The sequence below is a fragment of the Gracilinanus agilis genome, chromosome X, assembly GCF_016433145.1.
Source record: "Gracilinanus agilis isolate LMUSP501 chromosome X, AgileGrace, whole genome shotgun sequence".
Taxonomy (NCBI): Eukaryota; Metazoa; Chordata; class Mammalia; order Didelphimorphia; family Didelphidae; genus Gracilinanus; species Gracilinanus agilis.
The window spans coordinates 16009248-16026905 of NC_058136.1; positions in this window are offsets into that span (position 1 = coordinate 16009248).

The window sequence follows — 17658 nt, forward strand, 5'->3', positions numbered from 1 at the left end:
TAGGCAAAAACCTTCTCAGTTCCTTTAATCCATCCTTTTATAGCATGAACTTGAGGCCCTCTATTATCCCTGTCATCTCCTTCTTGACTTTTTCCAGAGACAGTTGACAGACACAGGAAGTACTATCGTTGACCTTTCTTCAAAGGTTATCATTTGAACTAGATAGTGACAATAGGACAAACATTTTCATAAAAGCTCACATTTCTCTAGGAACACTTTCAGATTTGTAAAACATTTTACATTCCTTATCTCAATTGGCCCCCATAACAGCCTCGTGAGGGAGATGCTATTATTGTCCCTATTTTACAGATGAAAAAGTTGAGGCCTAGAAAGGGGAAGGGACTTGCTCAGAGCCATGTAGCTAGGTAATATGTGATATCGGATAGAATCGAGGTCTTTCTGACTCAAAATCCTCCTCTCAGCCTAGTGGGCTCCTACTAAAGTGCCTTGTTCAGATTGGTCTATATGTGGTGACGAACAGGGCGTGTCATGAGAGTGAGTGCTGAGAATGTTGGTAGAGTTGGTATAGTGGTGATTTCTATGGTATTGGAAGCCTGAATCTTTGTTCTTCTGTGCCTTCACTGTGATAAGTAAGTCCCTGTATCTGTGTGCTGGGTGTGGAGCATGAATCCACAGGGGTCTGTGCTGGTCCAGGTTCATGATTTGTGTCATACCAGACTTAGAAGAGAAAGTAGTGATGAAGCTCTGACCGGATCCCTCCAGTCCAGAGTAGCCTCGCCAAAACATACTGGCTGAGCTTACTTCAAAGCCCCAATCTCTACAGAAGGGGTGCTACCCAGCAACGGGCACTGAAATGTTCTTCAGGGGGACCAAACATGATGACCTCATCTTCCTTTGAATTACAGGACAAGGGCTCCTTCAAATTGGGAACAAATACTCTAGACCCTTAGTGAATTTGGGCAAATGAAAATAGCTGACAGCCCTTCCTTCTTTTCCCCCAGGTGGCTGACACTTAACAGTAAGATTTCCCAAATAACCCAACACAAGAGTTCCCCAGCTTTTGTTTGCAAAACTCCTTTGTCGTGTTGCCCAGTTACCTCATCAAGTCCAATAGCTCATTAGAATTCTTCATTAGAGAGCCAAGTCATTTTGGAGCCTTTAAGAAGACATGGCTCCATTTCTCTGGGTGGTCAAACAATAATCCACATAAGAGATTTCCCATTCCAAGGTTGGCAAGGTGAATAAGTGGTTTTCTTTGGCTCCCAGGATTTTCTTTCAGGTCCTGATAGTTGCTTAGAGATGTTGTGCCGAATCTTATTCATCTTTTGCACAAACGGTCCCTTGTGTCCCAAATGCCCTCTCTCTCACCCTCACTAGTAGAATCTCCAGCTTCCTCCAGCACGTAGCTCAGGTGCCTCCTTTTACACACAACATTTTGAGCCACTCTTCTCTCTAGTTGCTAGCACTTGCTCCCTCTTGAAATAGTTGCCTATATACCCTCTGCTTCTCTGCCTACTTATTTCTTCATAGGCTAGATCCTGTCTATAAAAGGTAAGTCCCTCGAGGGCAAGGACTATTGCATTTTCATCCTGTATCCCCAGTACCTAGCTCAGGAGATTGCACATAGCAAATATTCAGTACATATTTGTTGAAAAGAAATCACACCTCCCTCCTGTCTTTGGAGAGATGAGGGGTGAGGGCGATAGGGGAGGAATGGGGCATTTGCTCTCAGTCTTCGTTGCTATGTTGAGTGGTTTTGTTGAACTGCCTTTTTGCCCCTTTACTTTTAATTTGTTGTTACAAAGAATGGTTCTCTGGTGGAGGTGGGGAAAGATATATTTGGAAATGAAGATGATATAAAAACAAAAGACTTCTAGAAGAGCAAATGTTTATAGAGCACAATCGAAATTGAATTTTGGTTTCATTGTTTACTAACCATGTGGTGTGCTGTGGACCTTAAAAATAATGATATGGTGTTTGATATTCTCACATCTGTTATCACACTTAATCCTCAGCCCTGTCTCTGAGGAAGGGACGACATCACTTGAACTATTTTACATATGACAGAAGCAAAGGCACAGAAAGCAGGTGATTTTTCAAAAGGGGATAAACATTGATTCTAGAAACTACATACTCTTGAGCTTAATGTACCCAGCACCAATTTTAGAAAATGGCTATTAAATAGATATTTTGTGAATATGTGAGAAAGGAAGTGGTAATCACTAGGAACCAGCAATGGATCAGAAAGAATCAGTTAGGCACAATTAATCTTATTTCCTTTTGGGAAGGGTGACTGGTAGATGGTATAGAAAGTATATCTGGATTTTGCAAGGCATTAAACAAAATGACTCATGCTAGCCTGGTAGATAAGATAAAGAAGTGGGCATTAGGTGGTAGTGCAAGATGGAAATATGGCTGGTTAAAAAAATACCCCCCCAAAATACCCAAAGGTAGTTGTTTGACAGCAACTTCTTGTGTGCAAGGCACTGTGCCTTATCCCGTCAAGGGTATGAAAACAAAATGAAACAGTTCTTGCCCTCACAGAACATATATTCTATTAGAAAGAGACACAACATGTACATAGATAAGTGCCAAACAGGGAAGTTTGTATATTGTCTTAAAAGCAATAGGGAGCCATTGAAACTTTTTGAGAGAGGGAATAGTACAGTTAGGGTTATGCTTTAGCAATAAATATCAGTTTGACCCTCGTGAAGAGAATTGAGTGAAAAAGGGAGAAGCAATTACCCATTAGTGAATACAGGAAATTGTCAGATGCAAAAATAGATGATTTCTATTACAGGAAAAGAAATAACGTTTTGTATAAATTAAAAGTAATGGAGGGGGCAGCTGGGTAGCTCAGTGGAGTGAGAGTCAGGCCTAGAGACAGAAGGTCCTAGGTTCAAACCCGGCCTCAGCCACTTCCCAGCTGTGTGACCCTGGGCAAGTCACTTGACCCCCATTGCCCGCCCTTACCAGTCTTCCACCTATGAGACAATGCACTGAAGTACAAGGGTTTTAAAAAAAAAAGTAATGGAGTTGTAACAAGGAGAAAAGAAAAAAATTGCATGAATACCTGATAAAATTCTCTTTCTTAAGAACCTCACCAGCTCCTGTGCATTTGATCACCATCTCTATGCAAATGACATCTAGATCTATGTAACCGCTTTTGTCTCTCTCCTGACTCTCACTCTTGTCTCTCCAATCCTAGCATCAACAACCATTTATTGGGCATTTCAAACTCAACTTCCCACAGACATTGAAAACTCAGTAGCCTAAAATCAACAATGCAGATGGAATAATCTGTTCCATTCTCTTCATCTTCAAAACCACCTAGTTTGAGGCCTTATCACTATTACTTCTCTTGTAGACTATTGCAACAGCCTCCAAGTGATTGGTCTCCTTGACTTAAGTCTATGTCCTTCCTATTGATCCACCACACTCCTGCAAAGAGATTTTTACTAAAGCACAAATCTGACCAATTTCATGCCCCTTTTCAATAAACCTTGCTGGCTCCCTAGCACCTCTGGGTTCAAATATACATTCCTGCAAAATCTGGTCTCAACCTACCATTTCAGCCTCATTACACATTCCTCCCTTCGATGCCCTCTACAGTTCAGGCAAACTGGAATTCTTACTGTTTCTCATGGACTCTCCATTTCATACCATGGCACTGACTATTTCCTGTGTCTAGGATGAACTCCCTCCAAATCCTTTTCTCTAACCCCTAGTTTTCCTTAAATGGTAGCTCAAGCTATCTTCTACAGGATGACTTTTCCGGTACTGCCATCAGCCAAATGCTAGTGAGTGCCTTCGCCTCTATGATTATTTTCTGTCTACTCTGTGTATCTTGCATGCACTTGGTTATGCATATGCTGTCTCTTTTGATAAAAACATAAGCTCTTTGAGGGCAAGGACTATTTCATTTTGCCTTTTCATTGCCAACACAAAGCAGATGCTTAATAAAGGCGTTGATTGAAAAAATTGGCATCCAGAATCTATAGAAAATTGACACAAAATCTGTGAACATAAATAATTCTCCAATAGAGAAATGGTGTCAAAGGACACTAATAGGATTATTATTAATAATCCCATAAATAAATCAACAATCCTATAAATCCTAATAAAATCCACAAAAAAAAATACTAATTGCCAACCACTATTGGACAAAGTATTCAAAATGGCTAATAATCAGAGAAATATTACATAAACCAAAACTGAGATGCTGTCTTTTGTATATCACATTTGTAAAGATGGTAGGAGATGGACAGATGGATGAATGGATGGATGGATGTAAAATGCATTTATTTAAAATTTACATTTTTAAATTAAAAAAAAAGCATTTATTCAGCTCTTGCTTTGTGTTGGGCACTATGCTAAGTTCTGAGGATACAATTTTTAAGAAAGACAGTTCCTGCTCTCCAGGAGTTTATATTCTAATAGGGAAAAACAACAGGAGTTTTTAAGGGAGTGGTGACAAAGGAAGGCAGTCCCATTTTAAGGATGTAGAAAAGGAAGTGGGGGATGACTATGGTGGCGGACAAATGGCGAGAGGACATACATAAATAGCTAGATGGGGTGTGAAAATGAAGAATGATGAAAAGATGGAGAATTGCAAGGTTGGTGAGGCCATGAGAAAACAAAGACACCAATTCGCTGCTGAGCCTGCAAGGGCTTTGGGAAGTGGTCGGATTGTTTTGGGAAGGTTCTTAAATTGTTCATCCCTTTTTCAGAGGTGCCACTGTTGGATTTAGATACCAAAGCAGTTACTAACCTGATTTTTTGAGAAAAAAAGAGTTTCACACAAATATTCAGAGCAGCACTCTCTGTAATGAAATGGCAAAAAAGTTGGAAATCGTGTTTGCTCAACAATTGGGAAATGGCTGTGGCATATGAATGAATTGGAATATTATTGCACTATACGGAATGATGTAGACGCCAAAGTCAAGAAATCTGGGAAGCTTCGTATGAAATGATGCAGAGGCAAAAGAATAACGCACACAGTGATTACAACAATATAAATGAAGACAGCATTAACTAGCAACTAAACTCTGAGCAATGTCAATACTAAGGAATGTGTACTACCAGTTGCAAGTATGCTTTGGGGTGTTTTTTCTTAACTCTTTTAAGGTAGCATGTTTGGGTCTGTTTGGCAGTGTGATGTGTAGAGCAGAGCGGAGCATGTATAGGAATGCGTGGTTTCAAATCCCACCTCTGGTGCTTAGAAGCTCTGGGACCGTAGGATAAGCCACCTAACCTCTCTAAGCTTCAGGGGACTCTCTAAGACTTATCTACTAAGTTATAAATGGCTTCTGATCTGCATCAGCAGAGGGAATTCTCACATGTCTTTGATGCAGTTTTATGTTTCTTTTGTTAAAATAAAGTTTATCTGTTAAGAAAAAGAAATCCTCAGAGGAAGAGGTGCCCAGAGAGTACCTTGGGAGTTTTCCTGCAAGCAAAAGATAGATGCTTTTACTTCACCGCTGGGGAAACTTGGGCCAGGTCTACGTGATAAGGAGAGAGAGGCAGATACAATGAAAGAGAGACAAACACAGAGAGAGGAGTCAGAGGAAAAAAAGAGACACGGAGCACGAGAGAGCATTTCTGAAGTTCTATGTGGCTTTTGGTGAAAGTGCACCTTGACCCCTTGCCCTTCTTCACTGTCACCATGGTCAGGATTGTTATCATCAACTGTGAGTTCTCGGAGGAGGTTTCAGGGAGGTGTTTTTTCCTTCTAAAGTTCAGACTTTCCCTTTTCCTAAGGTCTTAGTAAATATTATACAGACTTGGACTCCATGGAGAAACACACGTGTACGTTCTATTTTATCAGCATCTCCTGGTCAATGTGTGTAAAGTGCTGGAGATACAAATATAAGTAAAAACAGACAGTTCTTACCTTCAAGGAGCTTACTTTCCAGTGAGAGACAGCAGTACATGTGGAGAGTTGGGAGTGGGGAAGCCACGTACAAGGAGAGGGAGAAGTCTGAAGAGTGAGGAGTGGAGGTAAAGAGTGAGGTGAGCATGGACCATTCCCTTCATGAAATGGTGGTCCTTGACAAGGGCTAGTCTCTCAGAGAGGAGACCCCAGGGCACACATAAATTCAGAGAGTAAGAAGTGGACCTAGGAGAGGAGGATCATGGAACATTAAATTACAGAAGCGGAAGTATCCCAGAGTTCATCTGGTTCAACCTTCTTCTTTTACAGAGGAGGAAACTGAGGCCCAGGGAGGGAAAATGACTTCTTATGGTCATAAAAGTAATAAGGAGCTGAGGCAGGACTAGAACCCAGGTTCTGACCCCTAATGAAGGGCGTTTTCTTCTGTACCACAAGAGTCAGGCCAAGACCTAGTGATTCTTCAGTGAAACTGAACTATGTAGATGACCAAATGGTATCACACACTACAACTTTCATGTTTTCCCCCCTTTCGACTCAGTGCCACACAGATCCCTCCCTAGCTAGGCTATGGGCCCTGGAGGGCTGAGCCCAGTGCAGGACCTTCCTTCCCCTATCTATCCTTTTTGAATATCAGCACCAAGACCTTAATCATTAGGAAGAGGTCAGGCCATTTAGGTATTTGCTTGAAAAAAATGTCAAAGGAGGGAGAGGAGAGACTTTCATGGTCAGAAGTGAGAGACAGGTGAATATTGTTCCTAACTATACTTCAGCTTTACCAAGCATGCTGGAATATTTCCCTTAGGGACTGCTGTGGGTGCACACAGTCCTGAAGCCCTCTCCTGCTGCGGCTTACCCCAGCAGATGGGTCATGTTGGTAGGGAAACCATTGCTGATAGAACATACAACCAAGCTTTTTGTCTCGAGATTTTTAAAATGTCTGCAGCCTCTCTGCATCCCCTTGTCATCACCTTCTCTCTCTTACCCTTCAGATATTTTTGAAGCCTCAATTACTGTTTCTATCAACCCATCCTCCTTCTCTTTCCCCCATTAATCTCAATTATTCTTTTACCCTGAAGTGCTTCACTATACATGCCAAATGTCCTCAATTGGAAGAGACATTCTCAATTTATTTTAAGAAAAAGTATTAGCCATTTCGCTCTGCCATAGCTTTCTCAAAGTTAGTAGGAGAAAAGTTCCTTCCCAGGACCATCACTTTCACTTCTGCCCGTTATGTCTTTTAACATTTCAAGAGGTCAAAGTCGTAGAATCTCCAAGTTTGAAAGGATCTCAAGGGATGGTTGTCCAACCTTTATCTGAAGCACTGATCAACTTAACAACATTGGGGAGCAGTGATCTAGCTTCTGTTTGAACCCCTCTAGTGACCTCCTGAAACAACTTTCTCTATTTTTAGACAACTCATATTGCTAAGAAGCTCTTCCTTTTATTGAGTCCAAATCTGATTGTCTGGAATTCTATGGTCTGATGACACTGTCTGTGGTCCTGAACAAATGTCTAACGGAACCACTATCCAAGGTCAAAAAGTTCTTTGTTACCAGCAAGTAAGACAATAAATGTTTCATTTTTCTCCCCACTCTTCAGCTGATGTGGAGCTAACAAATAAATGCAGTGAAGACTACAGGGCCTGGAGTCAGAAGCCCTGGGTTTGAAACCTGGCATAATTACTTACTAGATCAGTGATCCTGATCTAGCTTTCCCTCTTTGAGTCTCAGTTTCATTCTTTGCAAAATGACAATTCCTAGATGATTCCTAAGGTCTCTAACACTCTATGACTATGATCTTGTTACTTACCTGCTAATAAACCTTAAACAGCCAGAAATGAATAGCTCTGAGGGCTGTTTGGGTGGGCACTGACCACTCGGTCTTAGTGAGAGGGTTTCCTTAAAGAATTGGCTCTTGCCACCGATCCGAGGGGCTAAACTCACAGCAAAACCATGCCTCCTGTAAATCTAGATCCTTTCTTCATCGTGTTGTGAGTGGCTGTGCCCTGCTCCTAGGCAGAGACCAGGACTTTCATGTTAGAGGCAAGTTGTGTTTGCTGTGACCACAAGAAATTGAAATTCCCATGAGGGTTGGCATCTGTCTCTGTGTCTCTATGATGAACTAGAGTAGAAGCCACTAGATGGGGCTTCCTTCTTGAAGCAAGTTTCATACTAGAGGAGGACTTTGCTGGTGAGAATTAGCCACATAATAGAATATTCCAAGGCTTACGCATAAGCCTTAGAAACAGAACTCAACCAGTCTGTAACCACACAAATAAATCCAATTCCCCCTCCCCACAAGAGCTCACTAAATATTTTATGGCATTGATTATAGCTCTCCCTATGAAAACATTCCTGGGTTTCAGGTTCTGATATTTCCCAGATTCCAAAGCATTTATTCTAGGATCTTGCTTCTTTAGCTCTCGTCTGATTCCAAAAGGTCCATATTGTTCCTTAAATATTTTGCTTTTTTTCAGCTGAGGAATCATATTATGGGCATTTGGGTCTATAGCAGTCATGGCAGCCTGATATCTAGAAGACTCACCCAAAACTGAACACAAGTTGCCAAGATGATAGGATCAATTTTAAAAAGTGAATGTTATATGAGGAGAGACTGTAAAAGCATAGCCTATATTCTTGAGTGATTATTCTAGATAATTCTCTTTCCTTTTTTTAAAAAACCCTTACTTCCATCTTAGAATCAATATAAAGTATTTTTTGCAAGGCAGAAAAGTGATAATGGCTATGCAGTGGGGGTTAAGTGACTTGCCCAGGGTCACACAGCTAAGAAGTGTTTGAGGCCAGATTTGAACTAAGGGCCTACCATCTCTAGGCCTCGCTATCAATCCACTAAGTCACCTAGCTGCCCCCTTAATTCTCTATTCTTAACAGAATATTCTGGAGAGGCAATATGTCAACATTCTAGAGGTGGAATTAGGAGACCTCAGTTCAAATCTGGCTTTTACTAGTTGTGGGCGTCACATTCCCCTCCATCACAATTTTCTAATCTGAAAAATTAGATAAGGATAATTGCACATCCTACCCAATAGTTTAGCACACACAGTTATGAGAAACCTGATCCAGTACTGTCTCCAGTATATTATAATCAGGAGACTCAGGACCCCAGTTTCTTTAACTGTAAAATAATATAGAAAGAATAATTATTATCCTCTCTACCACATAGGGTTGTTATAAGGAAAGCATTCAGCATTTATACAATAGACATCCCAAGGAGATCAGTGACAGAAAGATATGCCCAATACACAACAAACTACTTAAGGCAACTTTGTGTTCATTTAAAATTTTTTTAATTTTTCAGCAACACATAGAAACAATTTTGACAATTGTTTTTTTTTACATTTTAAAATTCAAGTTTTCTCCCTCCCTCCCCTCCCCAACTCTCTGAGGCAACGAATAGTCTGATGTAGATTGTATCCATATTTAATGTAATACTTATTTCCATATTGCTCTTGTCATGATGCTACATGTCACATGTCATACCTATAGTAGAAATCTCATGAAGGAAAAATAGTGGGAATTTGCATGCTTTGATCTTCACTCAGACTCCAAAAGTTCCTAATTTGGCTATGGATAGCATTTTCATCATGAGTCCCTTGTGCTACCTTGGAGATTTACTTTGCTGATAATGGTTTAGTCCTTCCCAGTTGATCAACATACAGTATTTTCTGTTACTGTACACATTGTTCTCCTGGTTCTGCTTATTTCATTTTGTATCAATTCATATCAGTCTTTCCAGGTTTTTCTGAACTTAAACTGTCCATTGTTCCCTTATGGCATAATAGTATTCCATTACAACCATATGCCACTGCTTGTTCATCTATTCTCAAAGTGATGGACACCCACCTCAGTTTCCAATTCTTTGCCACCACAAAAGAACTGATAAAAATATTTTGGTAGGTCCTTTTCCCTTATTTCTTATCTCTTTGGGATGCAGACCCAGCAGTAGTATTGCTGGGTCAAAGGTATGAATAGTTTTGTGGCCCTTTGAGCCTGGTTCCATATTGCTCTCCAGAATGGTTGTATCAGTTCACAGCTCCGCCAACAGGCTTTAGTGTCCCAATTTTCCCACATCCCCTCCAACATTTGTCATTTTCCTTTTTGGTCATGTTAGTCAATCTGATAGGTGTGAGGTGGTAGCTCAAAGTTGTTTTAATCTGCATTTCCCTAATCAATAGTGATTTGGATCATTTTTTTCATATACCTATGGACAGTCGTAATGTCTTCCTCTGCCAATTGCCTTTTCATATCCCTTGACCATTTTTCAATTAGGGAATGCTTTGTATTCTTATACACTTGAGCTAGGTCTCCATATATTTGAGAGTTGAGTCTTTTGTCAGAGATACTTGCTATAAGTTTCTTTTTCAAATTTTTCATTTCCCTTCTAATCTTGGTTGCATTGGTTTTATTTGTACAAAACCTTTTGTAATTTAATGTAATCAAAAGTATCTATTTCATTTTTTTGTAATATTCTCAATGTCTTCTTTGGCCAGAAGTTCTTCCCTTATCTATAAGTCTGACAAGTAAACGTTTCCTTGTTCCCCTAATTTGTTTATGGTGTCACCATTTATTTCTAGATCAAATATCCAGTATATTCATCCAAGTATCAAGTATTTTGACTTTATCCTTATGTATGGTGTGAGATATTGATCCATGTCTAGTCTCTGCCATATTGCTTTCCAGTTTTCCCAGAAGTTTTTGTCAAATAGTGAGTTCTTTCCCCAAAAGCCTAGATCTTTGGGTTTATCAAATATTTAAGTTGCTATGGACACTGACTGCCATGTGTTGGTTGCCTATTCTATTCCACTGATCCACCACTCTATTTTTCAGCCAGTATCAGATTGTTTTGACAATTACCGCTTTTTAATATAGTTTGAGATCTGATACAGCCAGGTCTCCTTCTGTATTTTTTTCATTAATTCCCTTGATATTCCTGACCTTTTGTTCTTCCAGATGCACTTTGTTGTTATTTTTCTAGTTCTATGAAATAGTTTTTGGGTAGTTTGATTGGTATGGCACTGAATAGGTAAATTAATTTAAGTAGAATTGTCATTTTCACCATATTGGCTCGGGCTATCCATGAGGAATTAATGCTTTTCCACTTGTTTAGGTCTGATTTTAGTTGTATGAAGAGTGTTTTGTAATTATGTTCATATAGTTACCGGGTTTGTTTTGATAGCTATATCCCCAGGTATTTTATATTATCTTAGAGTTATTTTGAATGAAATTTCCTTTTCTACCTCTTCTTGTTGGATTTTGTTGGCAGTAAATAGAAATGCTGATGATTTATGTGGCTTTATTTTGTATGCTGTGACTTGCTGAAGTTGTTAATTTTTAAGGGTTTTTTTTGGTTGATTCTCTAGGATTTTCTAGGTATACCATCATATCATCAAGCAAAGAGTGAGAACTTTGTTTCTTCATTGTCTGTTCTAATTCCTTCAATTTCTTTTTCTGTGGTTATTACTATAGTGAACATTTCTAGTACAGTATTAAATAGTAATGATGATAATGGGCATCCTTGCTTACCTCTGATCTTATTGGGAAGGGTCTTAATTTATCCCCATTACAGTTAATGCTTGCTGATAGTTTTAGATAGATGCCATCTATCATTATAAGGAAGGTTCCTTTTATTCCAGTGTTTTCTAATGTTTTATAAAGAATGAATGTTATATCTTGTCAAATGCTTTTTCTGCATCTTTCCAAATAATCATATGATTTCTGTTAGTTTTGTAACTGATCTGTTCTATTATGCTGATGATTTTCCTAATACTGAACTGTATTTCTGGTATAAAATCCACTTGATTGTGGTGTATAATTCTTGTGATAAAATGTTGATATCTCCTTGCTAGTATTTTGTTTAAAATTTTTGCATCAGTATTCATTATGGAGGTTGGTCTCTACTTTCCTTTCTGTTTCATCTCCTCCTGGTTTAGGTATCAATTCCATATTTGTGTCATAAAAGAGTTTGGAAAGATTCCCTCTTCCCCTATTTTTCTAAATATTTTATGTAGTATTGGAGTTAGTTGTTCTTTGAATGTTTGGTAAAATTCACTTGTGAATCCATCTGGCCCTGGGATCTTTTTCTCAGAGAGTTGTTTCAATAGTTTGTTCAATTTCTTTTTTTGTTAATCTAGGTAGTTTATGGTTTTTATAAGTATTCATATATTTCTCTTAGATTGTTGGATTTATTAGCATTTAGCTGGGCAAAATAACTTCCAACAATTATTTTAATTTCTTCTTTTTTGGTTGTGATTTCACCTTTTTAAACATTTTTGATACTGGAAATTTGGCTTTCTTCTTTTTTAAATTAAATTAACTGATGGTTTATATTATTTATCTTTCATAAAACTAACTCTTTGTCTTATTTATTAGTTCAATGGGTTTTTTTACTTTCAATTTTATTAATCTCTCCCTTGATTTTCAGGATTTCTAATTTGGTGTTTAATTGGGGATTTTTAATTTGTTCTTTTTCTAGTTTTTTTTAGTTGCATGTCCAGCTCATTGATCTGCTCTTTTTCTAATTTATTGATGTAAGCATTAAGAAGTATGAATTTCCCTCTAAGTACTGCTTTAGCTGCATGCCATGAATTTTTTAACATTTATTAATTATATTTTAGAAAAGTTAACATGATTACATGATTCATGCTCTTACGTTCCCCTTCACCCCCTGACCTCCCCCCTCCCCTGGCCGATATGCATTTCTACTGGTTTTAACATGTGTCATTAATCAAGACCTATTTCCAAATTGTTGATAGTTGCATTGGTGTGGTAGTTTTGACCCCCAATCATGTCCTCATCAACCCATGTATTCAAGCAGTTGATTTTCTTCTGTGTTCCTCTCCTGCAGTTCTTCCTCTGAATGTGGGTAGCGCTCTTTACCATAAGTCCCCCAGAATTGTCCTGGGTCATTGCATTGCTGCTAGTTCAGAAGTCCATTACATTCTAATTTACCACAGTATATCAGTCTCTGTGTACAATGTTCTTCTGGCTCTACTCCTTTTGCTCTGCATCAATTCCTGGAGGTCTTTCCAGGTCACATGGAATTCCTCCAGTTTATTATTCCTTTTAGCACAATAGTATTCCATCACCAGCATATACCACAATTTGTTCAGCCATTCCCCAATTGAAGGGCATGCCCTCCTTTTCCAGTTTTTTGCCACCACAAAAAGCACGGCTATAAATATTTTCGTGCATGCATGCCATGAATTTTGATATGTTGTCCCCTCATTGTCATTTTCTTTAATGAAATTGTTGATTGCGCTTTATTTTTTGACCCATTCATTCTTTAGAATAAGATTGTTTAGTTTCCAATTAATTTTTAATCTTTCTGCTGCCCTTTGTTGAGTGTAATTTTATTGCATTATGATCTAAAAAAGAATGCTTTTAATATTTCTGCTTTTCTACATTTGGACATGAGGTTTTTATGCCCTATTATGTGGTTGATTTTTGTGAAGGTACCATGTATTACTGAGAAAAAAGTATATTTCTTTCTGATCCCATTCAGTTTTCTCCAGAGGTCTATCTTATCCAGCTTTTGTAAAGTTCTATTTACCTTCTTAACTTCTTTCTTGTTTATTTTTGGGTTGTATTTATCTACTTTTGTAAAGGGGAAGATTGAGGTCCCCTACTAGTGACATTTTACTATCTATTTCTTTCTGTAACTCATGTAAATTTTCCTTTAGAAATCTGGATGTTGTGCCATTTGTTGCATATATGTTTAATATTGATATTGTTTCATTGTCTGTGGTGCCTTTTATCATAAGGAAATTTCTTTCCTTATCTCTTCTGATTATATCAATTTTCATTTTTGCTTTGTCTAAGATCATGATTGCTACCCTTACTTTTTTATTTTAGCTGAGGCATAGTGGATTCTGTTCTAGCCTCTTACTTTTACTCTGTATGTTTCTCCCTGTTTTAAATGTGATAGCATATTGTGAGATTCTGGTTTTTAATCCACTCTGCTATCCTTTTCCATTTTATGAGTGAATTTACCACATTCACAGTTATGATTTCTAATTGTGCTTCCTTCCACCTTATTTTCATCCTATTAACTCTTCACTCTCTCCTTTTAGCCATTCCTGCTCACAGATGTTTTGTGTTCAATGACCACCTCCTCCAAAATTTATTAGGCACTAACTATATGCCTGAATAACTGGTGGACTGATTGATTGACTGAAGTTGAGAGAAGTCAACAAATAGTTATCCAGACCAAAGTACTGTGGCCAATGTACTGCTTTATAGCACACAAAAATGCTTTGCCCAGGTGAGCCTTTTGGCAAATGACAAGAATTCTAAAGCTTGGTGCCACAGTGTATTTTATCCAGTTTGAAGATAACAGGAGAAATAAATTTGAATGCCCCAGAGTTAGTCATGAATGGAGATCATTTCTTTTTTAAAGTGGCTTTCATGAGGGTCATGTCACCAAGGAATCAAAAACAGTTCCCTGCTTTGGAAGTCAGGCATACTGAGCTGCCAATACCACCCTACTGGTGTCAAGACCTTGTGAGTCATGTCAAAAGAACAGCCAAGCAACATGGGATGCCTTATCAGGATGGAAAAAGACAAGACTCCCTGATCTTCTGCACTGACACTCTACATTACTCATATTCTCCAGGGAGGAAGTAGCAGGTGACAAGACACACAATCTCTTGACAGACCTCACTGACACAGTGAAGGGGTTTGTTTGCACCTGGAGTATCTCACACACACAGGATTAATATGAATTTTTTTGAGAGTACATAGATCCTAAGAGTGTGGAGACAGAGAAATCACTCACGTTTCTAAAATGATTTCAAGGATTCAAAGCATTTCCCTTTTTATGGACGAGTTCCCTTGGCCTCAGTTTCCTATCAATTAAATTAGGGAATAGTGGAATCTGTAAGGTCCCAGTCCTTAGACATTCATGATTACACAGCTATTAAGTGGCATTGCTCATATTAGAACTCAGACCTTCTGAGATGTAGCTTAGGGACCCTTCTCCTGTACCACCCACTCCACAAACATGTTAATATTAAAAATATTTTGTGTTGACATGCAAGTCCCAAATAGGAGCCTTTGATTAAAAATTTGATTAAAAGGTAAAAGTCAAAGTTTGACCTAAAATGAAAAGCCCAGGCCCCTGACCCAGGAAGGATCCTAAATTTAGATTACTCCAAGGTGCTTTCCAGTTCTGAATTCTATATATGGTAACATAAATTTAATGGAAGAGGTAGAACAAAGGTACCAAGTCTGTATGCAAATGATGAACTCTTCTAGAACTTAAGAAGTTTTCAATGTTAGTAGGATCTATCCTATTATCTTTATTTATACAGTACATCTAATGAAATAGGACACAAATACAGTATTTAAGGTCTGATCAAGACCAAAGTAGGTGAAAATGTTTGAGTTCAGAAACATCTTTGGATATAATCAGATCAAGCAAATTACTTGAATTAGTCTCCTGGTACAGTGGACCTGGCGCAAAACGGAAATGGGGAAATATCCAAAATCCAGTCTCTCTTCATGCTATCATTTTGTAGCATTACTGCTACAAAAATATTACCTAAAATAACTCCTCAAGCACCAATGCAAATACAGAAAGAATTAAGACTAGGTGTAAAGTTGAAGGGTATAGTCAAGGTTCTAAGATTTCAGATTTAATCAAATTACCTAGCATTAACCAGATCTCTATATAAGCCAGAGTTTCAGTGCCCATAAAGGGTTTTCCTTAAAAAGAGAAAACAAATGACGACTGATATTTGATTTGATAGAAATTGATATACCTAGATGCTTAATTTAAATTTTACATCCTTTGTATGAACCATGTAAATGTTACTAGTTACTATTTATGTTTATAGATGTGATCTGCCACTTAGAAAATAACTTGCTATTCCCTAACAAACTCCAGTTCCTTTCCATCCCCTTAAAGATAAGGAAGTCAGAGATGGGAAGGACTTTAATAACAAGTGATTTACCAAAACATATCTAGCCAACTTTGCTAAGACCTAGGCAGGACCAATTGACAAAGAATCTTGATTTAGAGGCCAATTTTCCTAATGGAAAGAGAGGAAAGGAAGCACAGCCCATGAGAACTAAACTGAAGTACTAGGGTGACACAATAGATAGCACTGAGCTTGGGAGACAAAGATCTGACTTTGTTCCCCATCCTCTACACTTACTGTTGTATGATTCTGGGCAAATCATTTAACCTCTATACTTCAGTTTCTGCATCTGTAAAATAGGGATGAGTACCTATCTTCAGGGATTTAATGTCTGTAAAATACTAAAAAAATTCTAGGGGGCAGCTGGGTAGCTCAGTGGAGTGAGAGTCAGGCCTAGAGACAGGAGGTCCTAGGTTCAAACCCAGCCTCAGCCACTTCCCAGCTGTGTGACCCTGGGCAAGTCACTTGACCCCCATTGCCCACCCTTACCAATCTTCCACNATTATATCAATTTTCATTTTTGCTTTGTCTAAGATCATGCTTGCTACCCTTACTTTTTTATTTTAGCTGAGGCATAGTGGATTCTGTTCTAGCCTCTTACTTTTACTCTGTATGTTTCTCCCTGTTTTAAATGTGATAGCATATTGTGAGATTCTGGTTTTTAATCCACTCTGCTATCCTTTTCCATTTTATGAGTGAGTGCATCCCATTCACATTCAAAGTTAGGATTATTAATTGTGTTTCCCTCTAGCTTTCTCTCTCTCTCTCTCTCTCTCTCTCTCTCTCTCTCTCTCTCTCTCTCTCTCTCTCTCTCTCTCTCTCCTTTTAGCCTTTACCTCTTCACAGATGTTTTGTTTTTTATAACCACCTTCCCCAGTTTATCCTCTTTTTTGTCCTTCCTTTATTATCCCTACCCTCCTTCTTACTTATAGGGAAAGTTAGGTTTCTATAGCTGGATGAGTATGGGATTTATTCCCACATTGAGTTAGTTATGTATTTGTATTTATTTATGTTAAATGTATTTAGTATGTATTTAGTTAGTGTATTTGCTTCCTATGGGCTTCTTAATGAGAGATAATCTATCCCATTCTCTTTCCTTTTCTTTTTTCCCCATGTATTTCTCTTTCCCATTCCTCTTTTTATGGGGGTGAGCAGATACCAACCCATATTATTTAGCTTTCTTCCTCCTTTCTATGTATACTCCTTTCTATGTATACATCATTTTCCAATAGTAATAGAGTTCTTAAGTGTCTTAGGTACTTTAGGTTTCTTGCATACTTTACCTTACTTTTTCAAGTATCATAGCTATTTAATTATTTCAATTATCACCTTCCTAGGTATGAATGTACACAATTCATCGTCATCAAAACCCTTAAGATTTCACTTTACATTTTATGCTTCTCTTGAGTGTCAAATTTGCTTAGCAGATTTTCTTTTCATCTCTGGTTTTTTGGTCAGGAAATTCTGAAATTCCTCTATTTCATTCCCGATAGGTACTGTGTAATCCTGACTGTGCCTCCTCAATATTTGAATTGTTTCCTTTTGGCTGCTTATAGTGCTTTCTCCTTGGCCTGGGAGTTCTGAAATTTGACTTTAATAATCCTGGAATATTTTATTTTGGAGTCTCTTTCAGAAGATGATAGGTAGATTCTCAAAATTTCTATTTTTCCTTCTTGTTCAAGGATATTGGGGCAGTTTTCCAATATGATTTCTTGTAATATAGAGTCAAGGCTCTTAGTTTTGGATGTGGCTTTCAGGTATTCCAGTGATTCTTAGAGTATCCCTCCTAGATCTATTTTCCAGGTTTCTTTTTTATGATGTATTTTAGTCTTTCTTCTATTTTTTTATTTTTAAAAATTCTGTCTTG